Genomic DNA, 13,012 nt, shown 5'->3' with positions numbered 1-13,012 from the left:
ATTCCATTTTTTTTTCGCGATTTTGTGGTTACTTGATTTAGCCGCATGGGATTTCTTTTTTGTATGAAACTGCAACTTTCTCATCAGTTGTTAAAGAATAAGTAAAGCTTTTGCGAGCAAGTTTGATAAAAAAAAAAGGTAAAATCTAAATGTCTTCAATCCAAACACTCTAGAGTTACAACACTTACAACACAACGCATGAGCAAACGGCGACGCACATAAGAAGCGGTATTAGTGGCACTGAGCCGTGTATGTTTTTGCACGGGGTTTGTTTGTTTGTTATCTCGACTTCACAATGCCGGGTTTGTTGTTTATAACAATCCATTGCGAAAAATATTTTGTTTTAAGCTTATTTAGATTATTTTGAAACGCCACTTTAAACACCGGCGGTGGTACGCCATTTTCTTTGGCGCATAGACGCAGATGTAACACGGAGGTACTAATGATAATCTACCTAATTGTTTGTAGAATATATACACCAAAATGATATATTTATTGTTATCTTGTAATTTTTTGAAGTATTTTTATTATATTTAAAGAATATATTATGTTATAAGCGCGATTTGATCAAAATTGCTACGAGTACGAGAGACAAACACAAAAGGTTTTAAGACTATTTTTATAAATTTTAATATCGGCAGTGTCACAAAAGAAACAAAAATTGATAAAAAAAACTTTAATGGAAATAAATAAATTGTATCTAGATTCTTTACAGTACGTATTTAGGCATAAAATTTACAGTTCTCATAACAGTTTCGCATCTGACTAGCTATTATTTTTAAGCTTAGTGACAGATGTCAAACGCCTAAAATGGCGGACACAAGTTGTTCTCGATAGGGTGTCTAGTACGTAGTACATTTATGTTAGTGACTTCGGGTCCCCAAGGTGTTCATTCCATTTTTTCGCGATTTTGTGATTACTTGATTAGCCCCATAGGACATTTTTTTATATGAAAATGCAACTTTCTCATCAGTTCTTAAATAATAAGGAGAGCTTTTGCGAGCAAGTTTGATGAAAAAAAAAAGTAAAATCTAAGGCACAATATTAAATGTCTTCAATCCAAACACTCTAGAGTTACAACACAACGCATGAGCAAACGGCGACGCACATAAGAAGCGGTATTAGTGGCACTGAGCCGTGTTTGTTTTTACACGGGGTTTGTTTGTTTGTTATCTCGACTTCACAATGCCGGGTTTGTTGTGATACACGTATGCTTTCGTGTAATGTGTTATGGTACATATAATGGTTCTGATAAGGAACAGTGTATTAGATGGGGAGAAAGACTACAGATTCAGCTAACCTTCTCATACACTGAAAATAGGTTAGCCGCCCAGAGCCCTCTTAGAAACGGTTTCCCTCTCCTATTCATTTTACTTTGAATATTTTTCGAATAAATTACAATACATCGGTCTTGGTAGATTTTGGTTTGAAGGCGGCTAGGAGTTAGGATAGACTCATGTAGAGGTCATAAGTGGAATAAAAAAATACCAATCCTTGTATGGAGGTATTCAAATAACTTCAGAAAATGTATAACTCATTTTTGGACTTTGGAATATCTATGCAAAGGATGAAACTTTAAACAGTCTACTTATTTTAATTAGTATAGGTCGCAGACAAACCACATAGGTATAAGATCGGTAAAGGAATAAATTGTCTTCACTTTAACTGTTCGCTCGCACCATAATTGATAATAACACTGGTCAACAGTGGTTTTGCTGCATCTGGTATAAGATTGATTTCCGATGTATTTATGCTCACAATTTATGAAATTACCAATGATTTTGGAAGATCTGCTCTACTTTTTTGAACTCCATATTTTCATTTTATATTTAAAAAATCGAAATATATGATACGAAATATGCTGAAATCATAAATAACTAGAGCACATTCATAACTTTTGTGAATATATGTGTAATCTGTGCACCTGAAAACATATAAATTCGCGCAAATATCTAGGGCAATACAAAAATAATGTTTTTTTGTAGAGCTGTAATTATAAGTACTGTTATTTAATTGAAATGTTGTTTTATCGCTATTCGTATTTTACGAAAGAAGATAAACGCTTTGAAAAACACCAATCGAAATACAGATTCAATTCAAAATATTTATTTATTTATCATCCACGCAGACGAAGTCGCGGACATACGCTAGTACGTCCCTAAATAGATCACAATCATAACGCTGGCTTACACGTGTTATTTGATTTATTGAACAAGCTTTTATTGTAAATATGTACTCGTGTCGTCCTATAGAAATCTTTCCTCGGCACTTATTTCGTTTTCTTCCTTTTCAGCTTACTCGTCATGCAAAAATATATCTTGACCCTTTCTAAGAATAGCACCGGGTCAGGCGCGTTTGTTATGTAAGAATCCTTAGTTGCTTTTATTATTCTACAGATTTCGTAGCAAAATATTATGAGTGGGTACATAGGTTTTTGTAATATGTACTGACATAAATATGCCACACAGTGGGCAGACTTGAAATATTAATGGTATAGATAAAATGTTACTGTTACCATAATGAAGAATGGTTTAGCAGTAAATTGTAAGTTATTTACTGAATATTCCTCAACATATTCCATTATTAACAAAAAAGCCGAGGTTGGCCATATAGTGGTTAATAGTGGAGGTATATCATGTCAATATGTCCAAGCATTTTTATTAGCATAAGTTGCTAATAGCGTAAAACGTATCCTAAAAGGTTTTAATTTTATTTACAATAACGGTGCAACTACGCTTAAGCTTCTTGTACGAGTACCTAATATTCCACTATGGCTCATTGTTTATTTATTTGTTGTGAGTGTGTTTGATCAGCTGAAGTAAAAAGTCTTTTAAATTCAGAGTCAGTTTCAATTGACGCGGACTCATAAGACTGAGCCCTGATAATAGGTAGCTGATCTAACAACCTTTTTCTGGATTCTTCTTCTTCTTTTCTTCTTCTTCCTAGCGTTTGTCTCGGCTTATCATCACGGCTCATGGGAGCCTGTGGTCCGCTTGGCAACTAATGCCGAAAATAGGCGTAGGCACTAATTTTAACGAAAGCGAATGCCATCTGATCTTTCAACCCAGATGGGGAACTGGGCCTTATTGCCATTAGTCCTGCTAATGAGGATTAACCTCATAGTAAACAAAAACGAATAAAATCAAAATCACGCCTGTCCTCTCGCACCAAACGAACGTTCCATATTCCCTTCGTTCATATATAGTCCTCCTCGCCGTATCCGACGATGGCGCCGGCCCTTCGTTCATACTAATTATAGGAAAAACTCCTTTTTCTAAGAGCTGCTAAGTCCTTTAATCAGCTTTGCAACACTTACATATGCAATTCCATCTTATTTCTTTCTCTTTTGTTCTTCTCGTTCAATATTTAAACTCAGTTAAGCAACATAATTATAAGCATAATAGTTAATATTAATTCTGCAATTTCGCACGTCATGTGCTTTACGCTGTGGAAACTTGTAATTGACTTACTGTTTTTATTTCGAAACCTATTTTGTTACTTTAGCTGTAAGTTTACCTACAAAATAAATAAAATAAAAAACTAATAGCGTAAAGGCCTATGCACACTGGATGCGTATGCGTACGTACCTACCTAACGTGCGCATTGTAATATACAGGGGGCCTACCGCAAAAACCGAAATTCGCAAATTGCGGGGAGCTTTCTCTTTTACTCTAAGACGTAATTAGAGTGACAGAGAAAATTGCGCGCAATTGACGAACATCGATTTTCACGGTTATAGCCCAGGTCCTTATGAGAGACTGCACACCGCTTGCCTGATGTGTGCGTGCACAACTCCAACATTTCATTGCACGCGCAACCGTTAACGTCAGGTGTACGTGTGTTATAATATTGTTATCAGCATCAAGCAAGTCGAACGTTTGCTTGACCAAATAAAAAACCTGCTGTTTACCGTGGCCAATTTCACGTACTATAACCATTCATTACCGAAACGGGAGCAACAAGTAGTCCACACAACAAAGGAACCGGCGCATCCCGTGCCAATAATTGCAGGGATGTTATTCATAAACCCACTATAGTCCATACACGTTCGACCAACCGTGGCCAATCTTCTTCTTTCTCGTTCCCTCATTGCTGCATCGCGATCATTGCAATTTATCTACATTTTGTGTGGTAATAAGTCATGTAGACTGCACAGTGCAGACTGCCGCCAGCCGATAATGGATATCCTTCGATACCTCCCTGGTGGGAGATACGAGTGGCCGTATCCGCCTTTCGGCTGCGACGGCTGTTGCGGGTCGCTCCCCATGTGGGGAGGCCAATCCTCGTCGTTTTGTGGACTATGTGGCTGGTGGTGATGGCCAGCTCTTCGGTACCGATCGTTACCGAACCCCATGACCTCCGACACCGTTTGACACCGTTTGAGCGGGGCCAGGTTTCGCTGCCGCCTGCCCACCTCTTCATAGCGTTCGATCATCGCATACGTGCCCCATCCCAAGCACGTTTGCCATTCATTCGACCAATCTATGGAACTCTGTTACTTGGTAGATTCGTTATAAGGAATAGGCGTTATTGCGATTCCGTTTACCTGTATAACTACGTCTCATATTATATTATTGGCATGTTTCGTACCCAGCGTAAAGCCACAGTCAAAGAAGAATATTTGGTATCACGATGAATTGTGATGTTTTATCAGTACTTATGCCAGCCATGCACGGTAAAAAATCGTATATTTTCAAATATTTTATAAACGACTACAGTTATGACTACGGTTATTAAGAAACAATGATGTTACGTTTAATTATCTTTCAAACGACACCTCACACTAACCGATCGGTTCCATAGCACTCAAGATGTGAACAAATACCAATGATGGTCGGCTGCAATCTGTAGCCCCCTGCCCCTTTTTTTCGACCTGTCCCCCCCCCCCCCCCCTCCTTAAACTAAGACATATTAATTCGTATTCTGAAGATAACGAGGAACAGATCTATACCAGTTTTAGGTATTTAGGAGAGATGTCTACGAAAATCGTGAAGGAGACGACTTTTGGTTATTTTTCCTATAGTCTATAGCAACTAACGGCCCGATTGGAAGAATGATTAAGACACGCAAGATCTGTAAAAGGTCGATAACTAAACGACATGTCAAAATTGACGTTTATTTCGATTCCGCTGTGATCCCAATAAGATCTAACTACGATACTTCTAACGTCAAAGTGATACTAGTTGCCCGAATCGAGCTGCTTCTCTCAATTATACAACCACAAACGATATCTAAATGAGAACTTATCTGAACCGGAACTTACCATTATTGTTGAGATACAATAATTCTTCGAATCGGGTCGTAATTTCACGTCGTCCCGATAAAAAAAAAAAAACGTTTATTCACGTTTCATGCCTTATAAATATTTACAATATACTTCTGCCAAACCACATAGTTAAGTCCGATCTCACGTACCCATACCAGTCAGAATGAAATATTGCAAATTGTACCGATTTCGAGGTCAAGTTACAATATGGCCGATCAAACATTCCAGATATGTTTTGCGAATCACATATGATACACACATGAAAACCTTTGTTTGCAGGCAGCAGCAATTCCCTTTCTCTGTTCTTTTTAAACGCGGCTCGCGGCCGTAACTTTACTCTCCGCCAATTACTTTGTTTCTGCAATACTGGCATTGTTCGGGAATGTACGCATAGTGATGTACTAGGGAATTTCCTTCGTCAGGAACATTCCTCATGACCTTATTCCCCAGAAATATTAATCTGTTGTTGCAAATAATTCCTAAAATTTTAATATGATATAAACATGGAAAAGCTCATTTAATTTTTTGTTCTAAATCTTAACTTTAATGTAGTTTTTAGGGTTCCGTAGCCAAATGGCAAAAAACGGATCCCTTATGGATTCGTCATGTCTGTCTGTCCGTCCGTCCGTATGTCACAGCCACTTTTTTCCGAAACTATAAGAACTATAATGCTGAAACTAGGTAAGTAGATGTATTCTGTGAACCGCATAAAGACTTTCACACAATAATAGAAAAAAAAACAATAAATTTTAGGGGTTCCCCATACTTAGGGGGAGGTTACTTTTTTTTTTTTCATCAAACCCATACGTGTGGGGTATCTATGGATAGGTCTTCAAAAATGATATTGAGGTTTCTAATAAAAAAAAATCTAAACTGAATAGTTTGCGCGAGAGACACTTCCAAATTGGTAAAATGTATGTGCCCCCTCCCCCTATACCTTCTAAAATAAGAGAAAGATAAAACTAAAAAAAATATGTGATGTACATTACCATGCAAACTTCCACCGAACATTGGTTTGAACGAGATCTAGTTTTATTTACTTATTTCAATTACACTATATTGACGATATTATTAGAAAGATTGTAGGTATGCACGAGTTCTATTATATTGTATAAACAAATATAATATTGTACAAATATTGTCGCTACATTAATGTTTTGTTTCGTAAGGATTATTTTTAACAGTTGACCTTAATAAAATATGCCTATTGAAAAGATGTAGAGGTATATTTCTGTTTTAATTTGTAACATTATGTAAGACATAATAATTAATTCCCGTAAGACATAATAAGTAATTCCCGCTGAAGAAATAATAAATTGGAATTATGTCTTTACTTTACCCTTTAAAATAATTAATGAGGGTGTATAAACAATTTTACAGCCTCTTTTTGTTTTGTTTTTTGAGCATTTTTATCTCTATCTGTCGCAAGACAGGCGATTTTATTTATTTGCCAAGAAAAGGGTTAAAGACATAATTCCACATTATTATTCCTTAAATGGGAATATCCTAGGCAACGTGCCCATGAATTTCCAGTCATACAGCACTATCTACGCAGATTTCAATTTTCATCCTGCGATGGGTTTAGATGCATTTTATCAAAGCTTTTAACCTCGACGGGAGTGCTGTGTGTTCAGCCTTTTGTCTATTTCCATGTCATATCAGATAGAGGAACTATTCTTCTTTTGTTACAATTATTATTAGATTATTAGAAACTTAATATATTTACCTAAATATCTGAGTTACCTATATTGTAAATTCTTTTATAATTAGTTTATAAGACTGTTAGCTCTGACGCGAAACAGTCATAAAGTCATTTTCATTTTGACGCTTGACACACCAATTATTAACCTTAGAGACTGTCATTCTGTTTTATATAAGTTATATTGTATTTTTTTATGAACATTAATTTTAACCCGGGTATATTGGCTGTACAAATGTTGATATGCTTTATTTCATATAGCAACTAGCTGTTTGTTGTACCTATTTAAATGTTTTACATAGACTTATAAAGAATCCTTGTGATCTACTCGCAAAATACATTTTTGTGTTGCCGATTAGACAGCGCTGATCGGTAAGTATGTCATTATTCCCAATAATAAACTTATGTTCCTCATAATTCGTATATAAATAAATTGCAATACTCATTCATTAAAAAAAAAACACAAAGAGCCTCTAGAAAGTAACAACAAACTCAAACGTTTTACTTTTCACTACATTATGTACCCGGCAGTGTAGTTAGCCCAACGTAAAGAATTGAGGAGGCTCCCGCGGCCACTTGCAAAGTTCCCGGCGACAGCTGTTCGCTCCGAATGGCCCATTAAAATTCTACTCCGAAAGTACTGTATGAATCAGCCAATTAGCTTCTGCTTATTTTTAAACATTTTTATGAGTGGCTACTTCGTTTTTTATTTATTTTCCGTAAAACCACCCAACTATAGTCCAATACTGCAACTATGGTTCACAAGTTCAAAAGGAAATTAAGTATCTATACTAATGTTCCTTGTGGTTTACTCCTAGTTTTACCTTCCATTTATAAACATACTTTGCCTTAAAACTACAAAAATATAGTAAAATACACACCTGAACGAGAAAAATTGAGTTTATTTGTGGACCATAGTTGGGAGCTTTGGACTATACTTGGGTGGTTTTACGGTTTGTATTTTAAGTTCACCAGCTCGTAAAGGCTGTTTTTATTCTTGAAAAACTGATGAGCAAGTTGCATTTTATACACAAGAGCGGCTAAGTAAATTGATGTAAATTATGATCAGATTTTTTAACAATATACATAATGGATACAGATGTATACAGATGATTACTATGACTAGCTTATATCTAAAATAGGCCCTTGAGACATTGTACCAAGGATGCTGGCGGCGTTTCTTCCACCAGCGGCGCCAGCTCTTCGGTCACCAGTTACGTTAATGATGGGATTGAAATGAAGTGTCAATATTATTTATTCTTGTGATTCGAGTTGATAGTGTCTGGACCGCATTGGACATTGAATAATGGCGACCTAAATGCCTTAGGTAAATCATTATTTTTTATTATTCAGTGGGAATTAATCGGTATGTATGTAACCCATAACGCAGATGCAATTGTATGTATATATATTTATCCTTGTTTATTGATATATATGTATATAATATATTTAGTGTACTGATAGTCGTAAGATATAATTAAACATATAATAGTATTTATTTAGAAATTTTACTTCGCTCAAAAGTTACGGTTTTATGTTTATTTTTCACTGCACCCACCTTGAAGCCTTTCTGTTTTGCCCTATGGTTGACTGGTAGAGAATGCCTAGTGGAATTAAGTCCGCCTATTGTACTCTTTTTTATGTGCAATAAAGTTTAAATAAATCAATAAATTAAATATATTGGGTCAAAGAGAAAATACTAGTTGTAAAATATTATATACATATGTATGATGTTAATAGCATAACGACAAACTTTTCTCATGTCTCATTGTAAAGTAAAGGCGCTGAGCACTAAGAATTTCGTACATTTGACGCGCCTGTTGCGATATCTATGGCTCGCGCGTAATTATATTGCTGTTCTGCCCATGTGCCGGCAGTCAATGCCACTGTGCGAATGGGAAACCATCATAACTATGCGCGTGCGCAAGAGATAGCAAATGGCGGGTCAATATATGAAATTCTTTGTGCTCAGCGTCCATTATTTAGTCATTGTTGTCAGTTTTACGTTGTACTGGCCCACACAGCATTTAAAATGTTACTTATAAATAATAAATAAATAAATATTATTGTTATTTGTGGCAAAAAAGATCATTAGGACACTGTCGAAAATAGTACATTTCGATGCTAGTGCGGCAAGTATGTCATTACTTGGCGAGTGGCAAGACTCGGGACGAGTGAAGTTTTTTAATACAGTTGCGAAAAAATAAGAAAAACAACAAGTACTTTTTTATGCATGTACTATAAGACAGAAACAATTGTAAATATAAAATATTATACTATTATTACCTAAGTATCGTTATTTACAATTATTTGTGTATCGTATATTTAAATTGTATGAAAACAATATCGAATGTTGCCTTTGGAAACTTAAAACATTCTTGCTGTAAGAAAAAACGCCTGTGCTTTGACAGGCGTTTCGGCAGCTATTCCGTTCTATTCAAACAACTTATTAAGAACGGTTTTTCAGTATTCAATATTAAAAAATAAACGTGTTATAATGATGAAGAGGACTTAAAAAAAAACTAACATTAACACTCATCATAAGTAGTCATGAACTGGAACAAGTGGAAAAGTAAAAAGCGAACTAGTCGCGAAATCCAACTTACCGCACGCTCAACAGCTACGTAAAGTAGCACTTTTTGAGCAACTGTATTATTGTAGTATTGTAGACGCTTTCCGAAACCGGTACGGTACCTATTTCGGTGACCAGATTTGTAGTAATTTAAAATATCTATGCCTGTCATTTTAACACGTGTCCTATTCATCTGTATATTATAAACAGTGAATAATTTAGACTTATGTAAATTATTTACTGTCAAAGAAAACCAAAATACGTTTATACTCATGCTTGAAAATGTAGTCGTTATTGATATTAATAGATGCACAAATGGAAGGAAATATTTGAGTCGATAATCTGTGACCGAATTTTCATGAATATTTAATTTAGTATTGCATTATGTATAACATTATTGTGATTTACTTTCCGATCTTCTCTCCATTTTGTAGCATAACGTATTTATAATTATAAGTATAAGATTAAATAGTTACTTATTTATGACACGCAGGCACGTCAAATGCGTCATCCAAATATACATATAACATACTCCGAAAAATGTTCAAGTACAGAACATCAACTTAAAGATTAAAATACCCAAGGTATTTATTTCTGCAATAAGGAAATTTATTTTTAAAGATTAAGTAGATATAGAAAATAAAACAATTTTGGAAACGTTTTCTGACATGTACATTGAATTAGTTTTATTTTATACTACGTCGGTGGAAAACAAGCATACCTGCCTGATAGTAAGTAGTCTCCATAGCCTATGTACGCCAGCAACTCCAGAGGAGGAACATGCGCGTTGCCAACCCAAACACTCCGCACCATCGTTGAGCTCTGGCAACCTTACCCACCGGCAGGAACGGAACACTATGAGTAGGGTATTGTGTTATTTGACTGCGGTTGTTAGTTACAATGTTTTGGATCTAAAACATTCTTGACACTCAATTCTGCGCATCCACGCTTAACAAGTAGTGTTGGTTACGACTCGAGTCTTTTGAGTCCTCCAGCTTTAAGACTTGAGTGTGTTTTTCATATAATTAAGTCGAAACTCGAGATCTTTTACCTTGTTAGAGACGCAAGTCCTTTGTAGAGACTTGAGTCCTTTTCAGATTACTCTTATCTGTAAAAAAAATGCATTGTCTTCATATAAAATGTACGCACGTCATACAATTACGTTTGTAAAACTGAAAAAAAAATGTTGACAGATTCTTTATTCGCAAGCTATAGTCCTTTTAAGTTACGCTAAAAGCACTCAATAAAGGATTCGGCTTGGGACTTAAAAGACTCAGAAGTTTTTTAGCGCAGTCTCGCAAAAACGAGTCTTTAAATTTAGACTTAAAAGTCTCGAGTTCCTACTAACACTTGTTCTGCGCCACCATGCTTAACTTAACAAGTGACATTGTTGGGAAATCAGTTTGATTGAACTTGGAACTTATTACGCGATAGTAAGAGCATTTTCACATTGTCAGTCTATCAGATCCGTTGTCCGATGTTCGATACGAGGATACGACCATAGTTCGTGTCATCCACGATGACGCGCATATTTGTCAAATTTAACCTTTAATAACATGATTATACGACTCAAGGCACGTGCCATCGTGAATGAAACGATCTATACGAACTACTAAACTAAGCAGCATCTAAAAAAAAGCGGCCAAGTGCGAGTCGGACTCGCCCATGAAGGGTTCCGTACCATTTATGACGTATTAAAAAAAACTACTTACTAGATCTGATTCAAACCAATTTTCGTTGGAAGTTTGCATGGTAATGTATATCATATATTTTTTTTAGATTTTTGATTCTGTTATTTTAGAAGTTACAGGGGGGGGACACACATTTTTTCACTTTGGAAGTGTCTCTCGCGCAAACTATTCAGTTTAGAAAAAAATGATATTAGAAACCTAAATATCATTTTTGAAGACCTATCCATAGATACCCCACACGTATGGGTTTGATGAAAAAAAAATTTTTTTTTAATTTTTATGACGTATTAAAAAAAACTACTTACTAGATCTCGTTCGAACCAATTTTCGGTGGTAGTTTGCATGGCAATGTATATCATGTATTTTTTTTAGATTTTTCATTCTGTTATTTTAGAAGTTACGGGGGGGGGACACACTTTTTACCACTTTGGAAGTGTCTCTCGCGCAAACTATTCAGTTTAGAAAAAAATGATATTAGAAACCTCTATATCATTTTTAAAGACCTATCCATAGATACCCCACACGTATGGGTTTGATGAAAAAAGATTTTTTGAGTTTCAGTTCTAAGTATGGGGAACCCCCAAAATTTATTGTCTTTTTTCTATTTTTGTGTAAACATCATAATGCGGTTCATAGAATACATCTACTAACCAAGTTTGAACAGTATAGCTTTTATAGTTTCGGAAAAAAGTGGCTGTGACAGAATCGGACAGACAGACGGACATGACGAATCTATAAGGGTTCCGTTTTTTGCCATTTGGCTACGGAACCCTAAAAAGTGCCATTTGGTAATGTTTAAATATTATTTGTTGTTAAAAAGAAAGCATTAATACAAGAATAAAAGAACTTCATACCAAAGGAAATTTTCTAGCAGCTGTTTCTCTCCCAAGGGCATCTGACATCCGATATCGGATTGGACAATATAAATACAAATACAATGTTTTATTTCGGAAATAATATAACAGCAATATTAAATTTATGCTGTCCCCCACACTAGGCGTAGCCTGTCTTGTGGTGGACAAAATACTTAAAAGTTTGAAAAAAAAACAATTATTTAGTGTAAACAATTAAAAAGAAACGATGGAAAATGGAATTTACAGATATACAGTTTACAGAGATGACAAAAGAAAAAGAAACGAAAAGTGAATATGAAAACGCACTTACGGTTGTTATAGGTTTAGGTTATGCTTACGTTTGGGCCCGTCTAAAGCGATGTTTATTTATAAGATACGATCTTCGTGCTACAAAAACCGAGTATTTTAAGTACCCCAGCGGAACCATGCATTTAGCTGGTAAAAAGTAGCCTTTGTACTCTCAGACTCTATCATTATGCAGATGCATGTTTAGCGTTCTCTGTATAATCTACTGCGAGTAAAGAAAGGAAGAAATTGTTCTCGTATTTAGACAGGGTAGAGGCTACGTCGATTATATTGTGTAAGATTGGTAAATAGAATGGATACTTAAGTGTTTTTCACATTAACATAGATATCTGTCGAGAAACTTAATGCAAATATTCAAAAGAAATATAGGCTTCCTTAAAGGGCACTTTCTTGAATCTATTTATCATATTAATATGAAGCTCTTGTACTTTGTACGGTCAAGGTCATTATTTGCCTAGCCAGTTAGGTTAGAAAATTAGTTGTTATACTTACGCTATGAAATTTCTAAATCCCAAGAAATCCCTAAACGGGTAAATAGTTCAAGTTCATAACTATAGAGGTTTTGTGCGGTATTTTTAGATGAAATTATGACACAAATTTCTCAAAAATATGCATAGATTCTAA

General features: G+C 35.3%; 1 long non-coding RNA gene across 1 annotated transcript in view; it reads right to left on the bottom strand.

Moving 5' to 3' along the window:
• Positions 1 to 11,814, bottom strand: part of LOC133528230 (uncharacterized) — a 225,261-nt gene extending 213,447 nt beyond the window's left edge. Inside the window, exon 1 of the long non-coding RNA XR_009800970.1 lies at positions 11,711 to 11,814. This is a non-coding gene — a long non-coding RNA (uncharacterized LOC133528230). The remainder of the gene's footprint in view (positions 1 to 11,710) is intronic.
• Positions 11,815 to 13,012: the final 1,198 nt, after the last annotated feature.

Source organism: Cydia pomonella, chromosome 19 (genome assembly GCF_033807575.1).
Source record: "Cydia pomonella isolate Wapato2018A chromosome 19, ilCydPomo1, whole genome shotgun sequence".
NCBI lineage: Eukaryota > Metazoa > Arthropoda > Insecta > Lepidoptera > Tortricidae > Cydia > Cydia pomonella.
The sequence above is the reverse complement of the archived record's forward strand: the minus strand, read 5'-3'. Positions and strand labels throughout refer to the sequence as shown.